The sequence below is a fragment of the Podarcis vaucheri genome, assembly GCF_965113315.1.
Source record: "Podarcis vaucheri genome assembly, chromosome: 1".
NCBI lineage: Eukaryota > Metazoa > Chordata > Lepidosauria > Squamata > Lacertidae > Podarcis > Podarcis vaucheri.
Window position 1 is genome coordinate 77,367,621 of NC_138759.1, and position 16,302 is coordinate 77,383,922.

General features: G+C 43.1%; 1 protein-coding gene across 1 annotated transcript in view; it reads left to right on the top strand.

The window, feature by feature from the left end:
• Positions 1-5,076: 5,076 nt before the first annotated feature.
• DUSP8 (dual specificity phosphatase 8) overlaps positions 5,077-16,302 on the top strand; it is an 84,554-nt gene continuing 73,328 nt past the window's right edge. The window contains exon 1 of the mRNA XM_082193577.1: positions 5,077-5,416. The gene's annotated coding sequence lies outside the window, so the exon portion shown is untranslated. The remainder of the gene's footprint in view (positions 5,417-16,302) is intronic.

The following is a 16,302-nucleotide window of genomic DNA, read 5'->3' on the forward strand; positions in this document are numbered from 1 at the left end:
ATATCAAGGAAAGCTTCAAGAGAGCAATTTAAACCATCCAAGTTGGCTTTATGCTTTCAGGTCACCCCGTCCCAGGCTCCTTAAGGAATGGAAGATCTTCAAGGGACTTGCCCACTCATGAGGCAAGGCAAGACAACCATCTTGGGCAGCAGGATCCACAGAATCCAGCCTCCAAGGAATGCACCCCCCCTGCTGCTTCTGCTGTCGCAGTGTCAGCAACAGCTGTTGCATGCTTCTTGGAGGGACGATCTTCTGCCTCCTCGGCAGTTGCCTCCACAACAGCCTCTCAGGGAATAGGAGGCACCGCTGGTCCCCTAGAGCTGCTCTTTGGGGGTCTCCTGGGCTCTGCAGCTGCCCAGTATGATTCAGAACAGGCCCCCTTTCCCCCCTGTAATGTCCTTTGATTCCCACTTCAGCCATTGGGGAAGGTTGATTTTATTTCCCACCCTTTGTTCCTGATGTAGATATTTATTCCCCCTTTGCTCCTGGGTGTAGGTCTTCACAGCCCTTCTTCCCTGGCTGGGAGGGAGGTGCCATATTGTGGTTTGCCTCAAGGTGCCAAACTGTATTGGGCTGGCCCTGGCCAGCTTACAGTCTACTACTCCTTCCCCTTTCTGACTCCAGTTGAGTCATCTCTACAAATGGGTCAGCATGGAGCTGCAGGTGCCTGACATAGAGGGAGACAGTTCCTGGTGAGGGGCAAGGCTTGAAGGGTATGGTGTGTGGCTCTCATCTGGGCATGATGCTGCTTCCTGGGTTGCCTTCTAGCACCTCTGGCTCCTGCACTACTGGCCTGAAAGGTCCAGTCTGGCCTGCACTTCTGAGTCGGCAGCTGGAGTGAGGACTGCTCCTCAAGACTAGGGTTCTGACAAAAACTGCTATCTAATCTAGCACCCCAAAGCTGATCCACAAATAGGCTGAGGGAGGCTCAAAGCAGTTCAAGGTCAGTTTAAACCTGCATGGGTTTTTCACTCCCTGTCTCCATTGACATACCTTTCCCTGTTGTTGTTGTTGTTGTTTATGAATCTTGGCTACACCCACCATTTTTCCCCAGGGGAAAGGCTGATTCCTGATAAAAGCAAGACCCTTGCTGTTTTGCTTCAGCACAGCTTAAACGGTTAAGTTGTCTTGTGGATTCCATATGTATTCTCCTTGCTGAATGTGCACACACACACTGAGCATAAGAATTTGTAAAAGGGTGGTCTGATGAAAGCCAGCATATCGTCTTATTTCAGAACAATCCACAATCTGCTTAAATACATAGTGGAACCTTGGGTTGCGGACGTGACGGAGGCAGAATCTGAAATAGAAGGTGCTCCCACTCACCTTTTGAAAGGTCTGGCGCAGGGGAACCAGTCATGTCAAGGCAAATGGGAGCTTCTGGAACTGAAACACCTTCTGCAAGCTCTGCAGAGAAGTTCCCTACCCTTTTACCCACAGTAACAGACAGGAATCAGACAAATAGACAAATAGGGGAACTAGTCTCTCTCCCACATCCCATAGGTGGTGCACACACTCCTGTTTTCTCTGCATCCAGTGTACTCCCACTACTGGTTCTGTAAGCAGTGGTCACAAGATGTTAGCCACAATCCATATCTATCTGTTGTTTCTTAGAAAACGCAGTACTTATGAAACGCATTTCTTATGAAATGATGCATTTCCTCTCAGCTTGAATTGAGGTAAAGAATAACCTGGCCACAAGGGAAGCTGTTTCCTGGGCTGCCGTTCCTCCCACTTCTGAGGGCAGTGGAACCACCAAGAGGACCCCCTCTGCCAATATTAGAGGGTCTGAACAAAAGGAGGAGACAGTCCTTCATATACTGACAACAGTAGAGGAGAACAACCCATTATCTAGCTCAGTCTCTCAACACCTTGGATTTGCTAAACTTGTTTTCCTTGTTTTCTTGCCACTCCCAAACTGTGTTTTTCTGATTTTGATGCCCGATTAAGGAGAAGTGAGTGGTAAAGATCAAAGGCTTTCCCCCTACACCTCTGTCCAAACTCATATCGACAGCCTCTTGCGTGCATTGTGTGTTTTACTCACTCCAAGCCAAGTCCAGTGGCCTGTTTTTCTGAACTTATGGTATTAATTTCTTCCGGGCTTTTCTGAGTCTGGTGTCTAGCTGGGTGCTTGAAGGCCAGGCATTTGACCTGATCCTGAATGGCAGTTTATGTGTTTATATTGCAGAAGCTTGAAAAATAATTTCGTTGAAAAGCTATGGCACAGATACATAAATATTTATTAAATATAGGGTGTGCGTTATTTGTTTTTCACGTTAATAAAGCAAATGTCCCTTACTCTTTTGGAACCAACCACACAAGTATTTTCCACATTCAGGGCCACCATTTCAGATTTCAGCTGTGGTGAAGGCAAACAGATGTTAGTGGGAAAGGATTAAGGGTCTCTGTCTAGTTTAAATATATTTCAAGATTAAATAATGGCAAGAAGACTGTATTTTAAATTGCAGCGACATTTTTATACCTTATAGTAACTTTAACAGTGTCTTCAGCATGAGTCAAAAGATTCATTCCTTTGAAATGTGAGTCAAGAAAAAAGGCCCACTTAATGGTTTATCACAGTAGTCAACCTGTATGTAGTGAGTAATCCAGAAAGATAGGTGTTCCTGAGGAATCATTGTTTTTGACCTTATTCTGAAACAGAGGTGGGTGGATGATGTTCCCTGACTTCCCTAAATGGAGTCCTTGCCCGTTATCCCGCTTCCTGAGATCAACCCACAGCATCCTCAGCTTTCAAGGGGAGAACAGCCTTTCATCTTTGAAAACGCAATTATGCAGGAAAAACTGATGAGCTCAGAAAAGACTTTTGTCTTTGGCCAGATGGACAGAGATTGTTGATGCCACATTGGACTCTAGGGGCTATATATTGTTAAAGGGGCGAAACCTTAAGGGAATTGGAAGGGGTGGGAAAAGAGCACTTAGGGCCTGAGGGTTAGAAAACCCAGCTTCTGTTGAAGCTGTGAGCCACGGTCTATACTAGGCCTCTGCTTCAACAGGACCTGGCCAGCTTGCATTCACTGGGAGAAATGAAGAAAAACCAAGGAACCTGGAAGCAAAGGGACGTCTGGAAGTGAGGTTGGGTTGTTCCTCATGTTCTTACAATAAAAGGATGTTACTGAGATGGGTAACTCTGGGAGCCATATTTCAGTGTTGGGAGTCTATAACATCCCTCACCTTGCAGAAAATCCTCAATTAATCAAAGGTGTTGTGCCACTGCACCTTTAAGAGGCACACCCTCATAGCAAAGGCTCTTCCCGAAACATTTGTGAAGAATTTGGGTTGGGTTGTTTTTAATTTTCCCATGTAAAGTACCCAAGCTTAATAAAATTTAGATGATCTAGCTATTAAATGTACCCTTGCTTGGGGAAAAGAATCCCTACTGGGATTTGTTAGAAACATTGACAAATTAATTAAATGTTGCACATGTAGGCTACTGGGTATGCCCAAGCCATTCAGTTGACAATAAAACCCTGCACTGGCAGCTGAGAGTGAACTGGAAAAATTCAGCTGGACCTCTTCAGAACAGCCACAAGGGAAATTAGGGAAATGTCAAAACTCTCTCTCTCTCTCTCTCTCTCTCTCTCTCTCTCTCTCTCTCTCAGCTCTTGGTTTGGAAGAATATCACAGTTCAAAAGCCTACCAATTTACAGAGAGAAAAGTCAGGCATGCATTAAAATTTTAGTCTGAACAAGGGAGGAATTAAGGAAGACACTCCCCCACACTTCCCTTTTCCTTATCTTGCATTCCTTATGGTTTTGGATTAATAGACTTAAAGGATTATGTGTGGAAATCTCAGGTAAAATGTTACTAACTGGAGTATCTGTGACAGAAGGGACTCTCCCTAAAGTATGTCACAGCTCATCAGGAGGAGCAAAATTGTGACAAATGGGGGGGGGGTTGGGTTTTGGTTAAAATTGGGGGAGGGAGTACAAGACTGGTGGTGACTAAAAAGGCCTTAAAAGGGTGACAGCGTTTATAAAAGCTTGCTATTCAGATGTCAGTCCTGGATATGTTTTGCCCATATGTTGAATTTGATTACAGCTTATGCTAAAATACATATACACCACATTGGAAGGTTATGACTCTCCATCCTTGGAGGTTTTTAAGCAGTGGTTGGATGACCATATGCCATGGATGCTTTAGCTGAGATTCCTGCATTGCAGGGGGTTGGACTAGATGACCTTTGGGTCCCTTCCAACTCTAAGATTCTATGATTCTATGAGAATAACTGTGTTATTACTATTAACACTGTTTACTTTGTCACACAAAATGCAAAGGCATTTTCATATGTGTTGGCCCGCATGAAAAATTCCAAAATCCATACTCGGGCAATACTTCTGTTATTATGCCAACCAAAATGTGACAGTAGCTTAGATACTATTTTGCGATATTTTGGTTGGCCTAATAAGGGTGTTGCCCTAATATGGATTTTGGAACTGTTTCATCTTCTAAATCTATCCTTCTCTGAGTCATCAGGACCAGCATTTGTGCTTCTTTGCCATATAGAAAAAGCACCACTAAGGTTTTGATACAAGAATGCATTTGTATTGGAGGTCATTTGGTACATCACTCCATCTGATGTGAAAATCTTAAGCCTGCTTCATTCAGCAGCCAACCAATTAAACTTTGTCTTGCCTTTGGCACAAGGGAAAAAATCTTTCCCAGTTCCTCCTTCTGAGCAGCAGGGATTATCTGTGCGCCGCTGAAATGAGCCAGCCCTCCCTTTCCCTCCTGCAACAATAAATGCCACATTGATTTAGAATGAGCGGCTTGTTTTACAGTGCTGCATCTCTGCACCAGCTTTCTCCACCGAGGCTGGGGCATTTCCCTTTTAAGAGCTTGCAAAACTGGAAGGGAACGAGGCAAAGAAGGAAAATCTAGGCCATTGCCCCTTTTAAGCTGCAATTCTGCCTGCCTGTCTCCCTTTAATCTGCACCCAAAGCCCCAGGATCAGAGGCTGACGTCATCCTGCCCCTGAGCCTCCCTCTCTGATTGGCTGAGGGTGACGTCAGGTGCTTTTTTTCAAGGCATGACCTCATCCTCAGTTCATTTTTAGTTCTAAAGTGCAACCTTCTGTCTTCCTGGATCCCTTCAGCCCTGTTAATGCTTATCTGTGCTACCTCCCCCCCTCACACTACCCTCGCCCCTTCTGCAGATACATGCCTGCCCCTTAGTTACAGGGCTGGCATTATGAGCGCATTTCAGTGTGGCTGCGCGCGTGTATTTGCAGAGGGCTAGATCTTGCATCATCAGCACTTGCCCCAGCGTTTCCAGAGCGTTTCCCACCCGACCTTCTCGTAATTGTGGTTAAATTATCCTGACGAATGTGCAGAAATCTGCAATCAGCTGGAGGGTTTAAAGGGCTTTGATCCTGGGCTACAGAGGAAGTGCCAGGAAGGTAAGTGTTTTTAAATGTTATTAAGGATCCGCGCGAGAGTCGGGGGTGGCGGTGGGGACTGGACTTCCACATATCGTTTAATGACCCTGCAGAATGCTGCAGTACGGGAGATCCCATGAGGGTTTGTATGGGGGGCGGGTGGGCAGCGGGGTGGGTACTACAACCTGCCCAGGCTTTTAATACGCTTATTGGACCTTCCGCATCAAGACGCGAATGCTGCATGTTGCTGCATTCAGCATGCGTTCCCATGGAATCCTATGTGTAATGCCGGCTTCTACTAGATCTGTGACTGTGCATAAATTTAGTGCATGCATCGTAATCTTATCTGGGAGGGGAATGCTTTGGGGATGGGGGAGTGGGGGGTGCTAATTTTGGAAGGTAGAGCAGGTGCCGAAGGTTTTTGCAAAGAATAAATAAAGGTGTAATTCTAGCAGGAGGAACACCTCTCCAATGCTGCATACAGAAAAATGCGCAGTAGAGTCAGCCGTGCTGCAGGGAAGGGAGAGCTGCGTTCAGCGAATCGCATATTTATGACGTGTGTTTAAGTAACAGGAGGGTTTTAAGAATCCGATTATACTAGGCTGAAATAAAACAGCAGGCTCCTGCGAAGTGAAGGGAAAGTCTCTGTGCTTATATATGGGTGTGCGCAGTTGTGACCGGGGCGGGGGTGGGGGGGACGTGTTTGTGTGCGTTTCTCCTAAGAGGTGGTTGTTATGCCTCGAGACTTTTCCAGGAAGAATCAGACGAGGAGAAATGTTCAAGGCTCGCTTTGGATGCGGAGCGTGGAGTGTCCTCATTCTTCTTAGGATCGCGGGGGGGGGGGAGAGAGAGAGAGAGACAGAGACGGTCCATAAAGCTTTCCCCCTGTGGTTTGTGAGGTTGGTGTTAACAGCACTGTGGTTTCCTAATACCGAAAGAGTTTGGTTTGCCGCCCGGTTCCTTGGCGCTTCGGAAGCACCCGAGGAAACAAGAGTCTGTTGCGTTTCACCTTGGCTAGCGCCTTGACTAGGAGCAGCAGTGTGTGTGTGTGTGTGCTGTGATTCAGCATTTGACGGTTTGAAAACAACAACCACCTCATCCAATAGAATGGTCAGGAAGGTTTGCCCACATTTCATGTCTTCAGTTCAATCAGGAACAGAGCAGGAAGGGCCTTTTCCCCCCTTGGTGGTGGAGATGGGGGACTTTTTAATTTTATTTTTTGCACGATACAGAATTGAGATTTGATACAGCTGTGGCCAAGAAATACTGCATGCAGACGTTCTGGGGCCTTTCTGTAGGAGAGGGATTGCCAACTTGTCATAAAGCATGGGTTTTTTGGGTGGGTGGGTGTGAAATCACTATGCTGTCAGTTGCAAAGGTTCTAATCCAAGCTTCATCGCTTTAGGCATCTCACACACACAACAACCTGCATCTCAGTATGATTAAAAATATAAGACTTCTCTATACATCTCTCATAATGAATGTAAAGAGTTGTTTCAGCCTAGCTCCTGCAAGCATCAGCTTAATAGTACGGCCATCTATAAAAACGCTTGTACTCCCTTGTTTTGAAGGCTTGCAACAAATGACTCCCAAGATCTTGCTGCAGTTTGGCTTAATTCTGGCACAACCCAGTTGAATTACGCTAGTCAAAATGCAAAAACTGCATGGTGGAGGAACAGAAGCCCCCATGTAAATTAGCCGATGCAAACCAGAACTTACCTTTTCGTACCTTTTTTTGGTAAGGCCAGTGCAACTTATATTTAAGGCTTGCGTGACTACCTAGAAGCTTGGCATCACAACAACCCCGTGAGATAAATTAGGCTGAGAATACATAAAGCTGAGCAGACATTGATTTGCTTTATCCAGACATTCTAGCCATTGCATCAGGCTTACCCTCTGGGTACTATTTTATAAAAGTATGGCTATTTTCACTGATGACACAAAGCAGTCAGTCTAGTCTTTCGTGCCACTTGTATACAGGTGTGAACAATGGGAAAGTAAGGGAAACGAAGCTGTTTTTAAACCGAATGTGCATTCTACTTTATGTGGGCTTTGCAATCGTATTTTGCATGCAGGGAATGCAAAAAAGAAAAAGGAAATACTTTCAGTGTCATGGATGAAAATGCCCTTTGTCTGTAATGAAGTCTAAGGAGACTATGTGTGAATGGTCATTGCATCCAAGCCAGGGAAGTGTGCTGAGCAGACAGCATTACACATTTTGATAGGTCAGCTGATTTGTTTTGCATGTGAACAATAGCTGAGCTCAAGTCTGAATGAAATGGTGTGAGCAATAAAGAGAGAAGGGTTGCTAGCTTCACTGCACTGGGTGCTAGATGTCTTCTGTTCACCTCAAACCTTGCATGGGATGATCTCTCTTTCTCAGTCTCTCTCTCTCTCTCGCTCGCACACAAACACACACACACAGTTTGATTCCCTCTCCAGTTCTTTTCTTGTCACAGAAAGGGCCCAGATACCTCATCATAGGGAAGATGGACCAGGCATCCTCCAGTCCCCCAGACAAGGCTACCAGATTTCAACTTGGATATGTTTAACCATTCTAGAGCTGCAAAGGGATTCATCCACAGCATCCTGGTCCTCTCTTTCTTCCTTGGCCCCTTTGTCCATCTTCTCTTTCCAACTGCTGAGTGGTTTAAAAAAAAAATCCCTGGTGGAAATGGTCAAGAAGCTGTGGATTCGGAAAATTCAAAACCGCCCCTTCCTTCATGGCTGTGCGGTTGTTCAGAAACAGCATGATCTCTGGGCAGCAATTTAGCAGCTTGACTAGCAGGCCGGTGTAGACTGCGGTGTGTCACATGAAGAGAGCCTGCGCTTCAAAGGGGAATTCCACAAAGAAAAATGAAAAGCATCCCCAAAGCCCAGGGTCATTGGCCAAATAAGATTGTGTACGAGGAAACACTCTCCCACTCTCAATTAGATTGAACAACCAGTCAGATTCAGAGTACAGCCATCTGCATCTGTGCACTGATTCAGTTCTTATGAGCTGTGCTGAGCGCCACTCATTAAAATGTCGAGCAGCAGGCAGTGCAGGTGAGAGCAGTGACTGGTGGGAGTTAGGAAGAGGATTGCAAAGCAAGCCTCCCGGTTGCTGGCCTGGCACTGCAGTGAAAAGCACTGTCCAGAAGCACCTTAAATAGTATATGTTTAACTCCAGTACTGAGCTGTATGCTTTGCCAAAAACAGAAGGGTCACAGCACCTTCCCCGTCCTGAGCACATGCGTCTCTTGTGGCTTGACAGAAATGAAAGTGAGAAGCATAGCTTGATACTGGAAGTATCAAATATGGACAGAAAATGAATGAACCTTACAACATTTCATTTCCTCGTGCTGGAAAGGGGTTGTTTGTAGATGGGCTATTTCTCCACAGGGGTTTGGGGAAAACACTTCTTTGTTTGTTCACAGGTCCAGCTAGTGTGTTTCTGTAATGAGCAGGATTTTTAAAACCCACACAATTGGCTGTGCAGGATGAAAACGCCTACTCTAAAGATCAAGAATTCTCCAACTGTTTAACCCTGAATATTCTCCAGTATGGCATAGTGAAGCTGTTAAGTGTGTGGATATGTTTGTACCACAGATACAGGAGAAGGTGGTCTTCGGGTGATGTGGTCACAAGTCATAAAGGTTTAAGACCAGCACATTAAATTGGGCCTGGAAATAGACTAGCAATCAGTGCAGCTGACAAACCACTGGCAGAATTCAGTCAGAACTATGGGCTAGGAGTGTGTGCACATGGGCTAGGAGTGTGAGCACGTGTACATTCATATAATATTGTAAGGTATATGAAGTTAAACATGGTAGTAAGATGGTCTTCAGTGAAACGTGGAAAAAGGCAACTACAGATTCACTCTTTATTCATTATTCCATAGGAATAGCTAAAGGGGGAAAGTGGGATGATGGTTTAGAAAGTGCTCTAAATAGGTAATGGTATGTATTGACAAGAGCAGGGTGGAATGAACGGAATATGGCTTTTTGAAACTTTGTATATCCCTTCATCCTGGGCTTTTAATTTCACACGGTGAAATTTGCGCAGGCTTAGTGGATTCCACATCTGTGTTTGTGTGTTGTAGCAAAGAAGACAAGAGAGTCTGGCGACTTAAAGGCTGTTATTTCAGCATGAGATTTCACATCCTTGTTTAAAAAGATGGAGAAAGTATGCAGCATGTAAACAAGAGAAACACAACCCTGAGTATTTATAAAGTATGGCCCTGTCACTGAATTATCTGCAAGAAAGCTGCAATTTTTATTTATTTTACTTTTGTACAGGGATCATATAAAATCCTTGCAAACTGCAGCAGCCTTTCACTTTAGCAACAGGACAGAGCCATTTCAATGCTTTCTATCCAAATGAATAATAAGTTAAAACTAGTCCTTCAAGCTCTGCATTTTCCCCACCCCATTTTGCAAAATTATTTCATCAAATATTCGTTTGGAGTAAGTTAGTCAGGGCAAGATAACATAGTGGAACAGAAGTGAACCTATTATTGGGTTTTTCTAAGGCTTGTCCTTATGAATATGACTGCACTCTAGCAGTGGGACCATAATGCCTACTTCATCATAAATTGGGGTTTAACAGTGCATTATATAGAAGGGCAAGCAGTTACTACATTTGTTTATTCATTTATTTAAAAATAGTGGGGTTTTTCCTGTTTGCAATTCATTGATTTATACGTTTCAGTGTAGACTATCAGTAGAATTAGTCAGAGTTATTTTATATGAAATCAATTATGGGATATTTTAATATGGGCTTGATTTCTACTCGTGGCTGACAGTTCAATCTTTGCTGCTGATTTAATAGAGACTTAGACCACATTGTGCAGTCAAATTTATACTGGCATGTTTTTTTTTCTTTAAATGTGGAGAAGCTGGGTGGGCCAACATAGTTTATTTTGTAGTGAGCTAATTGAGGGGTTTTTTTTGTAGCATTTATGCTGGTTTAACTGCTGTAAGTTTATTCTCTGGCATATTAGTGAAAACTGAAAGCAAGTGCACTTGAAAAAATGCAAGTGCTTCTGAAAAGTAGGCGGCTTTTGGCAATTTTCCTGTAGATACAAAGTGGTTTCTTATGGTAGACTTAATGGACTGTTGATGGAATAAAGTACTAGAGTCTTACATCACTTGCAATCAAGCTGAAATGGGAAGCGGAGGAGAAAATACAGTGAATTAAACTCTGCAAAATTAAACACACACATGTTTCTGAGGCATTAAAATAGCATAAATGGTAAAGATACCTAAAGAGTTAATCAACAGTGCAAATATTTCTTACACTGCTATCTAAGTCATGACCGCCAATAAATCATCTTTCCTACTTTTTATGCCAACATGGCAACAATGTTGTAAAAAGCTATTGAAGAGCTTCTTAACTGTTTCAATTAATTAAAACTACAGAGAGCCAGTGTGGCGTAATGGATAGGTGTGAGATTAGAATTGGCGGTAGGGGTGCGCTGCATGGGAATAGTAGAAATTGTGGAAGCAAGATAATTGACATTGGAAATTATTTTCTTGATGTAATTTTGATGCCTCGTGCTCATTATCTTTTTTGGTGGAGTTGTCTATTCCAGATACCTTTTCCAGTACCTGGGGTCCTGGTCACCCCATTTTTCTTCAGATATTTCTTGTTGATCTTTAAGCCACAAGTGAGGTGGGTTTATACATTTCCTTACTGGTTCCAGATTATGTGAAAGACACAGAAGCAAGAAAGATAAAACATTTTAGTAGATCAACTTTGCAGGGGAAAGGCTGACCTTTCAGTTGGACTGTTACAGTTTGCAAAACTTTCAGGACTCAGAGCCCATCTTTTGCAAAGTGCTACTCTTCCAGAAATAGTTAGCAAATGAAAAGTCTCTCTACCATATGCTGGGCTGGTGTAGATCCGGAAGTTTTGTTTGATGTCTCTCCCATCACTTGGACCACAGTTGTTCTGTGTGTGTCAGAGACAGAGACTGCTGCTATGAGCTTTAAACTATTGATCTGCATTATAGTAATTTTCCTTTCGGAGCATTGGCTTCTGTGAAGATACAGGACTTGGATCTTCATCTGTCTCACTGTCAGCCTGGCTTTGAATTGGGTTAGCTCCAAGGTGCACCAATTTGTTACATTATGCTGTTCAGTAGGTATGGTTCATAGACTGTGCCAATATGAGGAACTCCTGTCCAGCACCGAAAAATGAAAAAAGGCAATACAAGATGGATTTCTTTAGGTTCTCAGCTGATGGTCTGAAACATGAAGGCTCCCTTTGTACATAGGCAGGAAGTGCATAAATAATTTTATTTACCATTAATGTTAAAACTTCCATTAACATCAGTAAAGTCCAAATTCAGTAGTTTCACGCATCCTGGCCAGTTTAAGTTGATGTGTATAGCAATATGTGCAGAATAAACAGGGGAGAAAACTACTCTGGAGTGGGTGTTTACACATTTATTTAGCTATTTCTTCTTTTTTTATCAGTCATATACCAGTTCTAGTGAAATTCTAAAGCTAAACTGAGATCAGCAGCAAAATGGCGTGGGGGAAAGGATTAAGGCTGCGCATCACTGGATTGCCTCTGATTCAACCATGTTTAAACTATGTCATGGAAAATAAGTAGGCATTGTATCTGTAGTTTTAATTCATTACTGAAACAGGGATGAATAAAACCCTTTATATGAGCATGCCTGTCCGCTTCAGAGCAACGCTTACAGGATGAATTCATGTAATGGTTAATGCATGACAAGCTTGCTGCGGGCCTCCTTTCCTTTCCATTGACAAATACTATGCTAAGAGACTTGGACTGTGTTGATGGTGTATATTTATTGATTACATTTTTATCTTGCTGTCCCTGCTATGAGCTCAGCACTGTGTGTGCTGCTCCGTCGTCCTCCTCCCAGTCTTCCTATGCTGTGTTGAAAGGTAGCCCAAAGTGCTTCCAAATGAATTGTGCATTTGAACATGGGCACCTTTGAACCTAGTACAACAAGAACTGGCAACACAGGCAGGCAACCAGTCAGGTCTTGAAAATCCCAAATGTGCTCTGTGTGTGTGTGTGTGTGTGTGTGTGTGTGTGAGAGAGAGAGAGAGAGAGAGAGAGAGAGAGTTGGGCGGTGATGTTCCTCAAATTTCTGTTTCTTTTGTCAAGGAAATTTGCATGGCTGTGCACAAGATAGTGCTTAAAAATCTGGTGACAAAGAAATGACTCGATGGAGGCAAGAAGCAGTTTTGTTAAGCATGGCACATTCTTTGTCCAGGGAAATATATATACCTTTTTAAATATATACAGTATGCTTTCCTTTTTTATTGCTCCTAAAGGGAGGCACTGATAAGGAAAAGCTTGCCTTCTACAATGCATTTTGGAGCAAGTAAAAAAAAGGAACATTAGAATATATATTTCTGTGACAAAGAGCTAAACCGGGACTGGGAAACCTGTGAGCTTCCAGATGTTGCTGGACTCCAGCTCCCATCAGCCCCAGTCAGCATGGTCAGTGGTCAAGGATGATGGAAGTTATATTCCAACAGCATATGGAGGGCCACAGGTTTCCATCCAAGAGCTAAACTCAAGAAGGGCTGTTTTTTAGAATAAAAAACTGCTTGCTTCTGCATTTGAATCATTCCCTTTGCCTCTGGATATCCAGTGCCAGTGGCCCCAGAATTTGAGGCTGGTGCCTTGACATTTTGAATTACTTGGCCTATAAGCGATCAAGTGATGGCTTCTGTTATCATGTGAGAATTATGGTCATTTGAGTTCTTTGAATGTCTTCCCCTTTTGTTTGCTAAAATCTGAGTTATCATTTTCACGAGGCCGTTCTTTTTTAAGCCCTCCCCTACTTGTTCCTAGCTTTGACACCAGCATATGGTTTGATCAACTAGTAACTGGCCCCAAAGATGGAGATACGGTGCCAAATTGGAAAGGGATTCAAAAGGAAGAAAATTATCCACTTGGTTCTTTCCCATGACCACTGGGCTTTGTTGCACCTAAAAGACCAGCTGCCCTAACTGCTTTTCATTTCCCCTTCTAAAGAACTGCTGAAACATGTGATCGGGTTGCCAGCATCCTGGCTTGACCTGCTCCTGTGTCGTTAACAGCAGGCTGGTCTAAAGAAATTGGTAGCTTTTCATTGCATGGGCATGGCACGGAGCATATTGCCATCTGCTAATGATCTGTATCAGCCTTCCCTAGTCCAGCTGTGCTGCCTGGAGATAATGGAGGGCACCAGGTTGGAGAAGGATGATATAGACCAACCTTAAAGGCGAAGGTGCAATGGCTGATCAAATGTTTACATTCCTAACTGGTAGTAGACCAGGTTATTTACAATCCACATTATTCAGGACTGTGCACTTAAGCAGGAGCTGGAGCCTGTCTCACCTTGGAGTCTACCTTCATGTTGGATGTTTCTGCAAATGTTTCTTGCATAAACACTTTACACTTGTAGGTGCATAATGCTAAAAACTTTATTGTGCACCTTAAAACGTAATTGTGAAGTGGCCTCCTTGGATAGGGCATGCCATCAGACAAAGGACAGGCTTTTGATAACAAGAATGCCCTAAAAAGTATACAACTTTGGAATCCATTTTTGAGAACAAATACTGGAATGTTCTGCCTCCCTTTTCCAGCCAAAGTGGCTAATGAGCTGACCCATTTTGCCAGCTGTTACATCAATGATCCCACTGGAGATTATCTGTGCTGGAATGCTTTTTCCCTATTCTGTAAATTGGTGCAGTGAGGAATGAGAGATTTTGTGATGCAAGAAGAAAACCATTAAGTTCCAGCAGTGCGCATTTGCTACTCTGGGTAGCTGGGCTGGATGAGGGAGGAAGAAGAACATGCATTTGGTTGATCTCTTACCCTCTCCCCAAAACACTGCATCAGCAAGCACAGCAATCCTGTTTGTAAATCACAATTTTCAACCTAAAATTCAGGAATCGCATATCCCATAGTGTTGGCCCATCATCTGCATGCCAGATGTTCTTCCTCTTGGCATAAAGGTAGAGTATGTAAGTAGGACGTCTCCAAGCTCCCCGATAGTGCCAGCCTATGAATCTCTTTGAGAAACTATTGTGCTTACAAGTACTGGTGCATGCAGGAAGTTGGACAGGTCTTGAACTGGATTGAACAGCTAAGGAACGGTCACACCTAGGCCAGTGTTTTGCATTACTTTTTATTATACTGGAGGACTTCTCTTAAATCATTCCCAGAGATTTGCAGCATTGTTGGAAACGATAATATGTAAAAAGTTTCCACAGTGACATTTTTAAGCATTGGAGTGATTATAACTTGGACAGTAGCTCCTGCTAACTTGTGTTCAGTATGAAGTTAAATCACTCTGAGTGCTCTTCCATTACTCCAAAGGTGACTTCATAGAGTAGAAACTCAATGCCTGTGTGAGTGTTTACATGAGGGGTGGGATTCTGTGGCCTTCCAGATGTTGCTAGACTCTAAATCCCATCTTCCATGACAGTTCCCCACCCCACCCCGGTTTTCAAATTAATTTATCTTGAGGCCATCATTGCAAGGTCACTGGGCATCAGAGACGGGAGTATATTACATGCAAAGAAGGGATGTCCTTGATTAGTCTTCTTTTTCCTCCCTTCTGTTTCACTTCAGAATAATTGCACCCCCAACCCATCATGGGATGGGTTATTGAAGTATACTTACACTCAAGCATGTAAGCCTGTCAGGAACTGTTAGGAAGCATGTTAGAAGGCTGTGGAAAACGGGACTCAGATGGTGGAGTTGTTGATATTCGCTAATTGTTCCATTGAACTCTTACTCCTAGATAAGTGTGCAGAATTGTAGGTTCAATAACTGTATATTTGGGGCTTCTTGGTATTACTGAAAGCCCCTTTTCAGATTTTTCAATATAAATGGTTGTGTGGGAGCTTAGGAATGCAGAAGTCTTTCTGGAATTCCGCTTTTACAGTCAGTCATTGGAGTTCATGGGAAGGGTACATTGTTGTCTTCTTATGTGAGTCACTCCTATGATTTGAACCATATCATTGGGTAGGTTTATACATGTGCTTATTTGTTGAAAAGTCATGGCTCTGCTGAGAATGCAGGAGTCCAGTGGACCATTTTGAGTTGGGAGACTATGGACAAGCTCCCACAAATATTAGACTTGTTTCTTCTCTCTGCCTCTTCAGAGTTCAGGTAAGGCTGGCCTAATTGAATATGCTCCAGAAATCTTTCCCAAACCCAGAAAACTGGATGTTCAGGGGGAAAGGTTTTAGTCTAGTGTACTCCCAAGCGTGCTAGTTTGTATATACAGAAAAGTATTTTGATTCATGTTCTTATTAACAGATTTTGGCTTTTCACTTGTACTTGTCACAGTGCTAAAGAGTCTTACAAATGCCAAACAATTTCCATATGGGCAGCAAGAATGAGGGCTACAAGATCTTATGAAGGAAACGTATAATCTTTTCTGGGAAGATGCCCAGGACAGATGGTCTAGGAATGGTTTGACCCATTCTTTTTTTGTTAATTTATTGGTATAGAATTGAGAAACTGCCTTCCAGGTCCACAATGTGTGTTATTTGCAGTTCCATGAGCATATTAGGAAATGCAACTTAAACTCCACTATAAGAAGACTGAAATGTCAACAATGAATCAACTTTGTTCAGTGATTAAACAGTCTTTAATTATTTTTGTGTGTCAAATAGAGGTCCAGAACTCAGGTTATATAGCATGCCCAGTGTCTGCTTCACATGCTTCTTGTAAACTATCCATGTTTCCACAGGACAGACTAAGAAAGCTGTTGTAAATACTGGAAACCAAGGCAATTCATATGAAGTGTGTGGCATTAATTTCCAAAATATTTTCGACCATTTCATTCTTGTAAGTTGCCTTGAGGTCTTTTTTTTAGATAGGTGGGCTATCCTTTCTTTTTTCTTTTTTGAATAAATAAGTAATATAAAATAAGACTT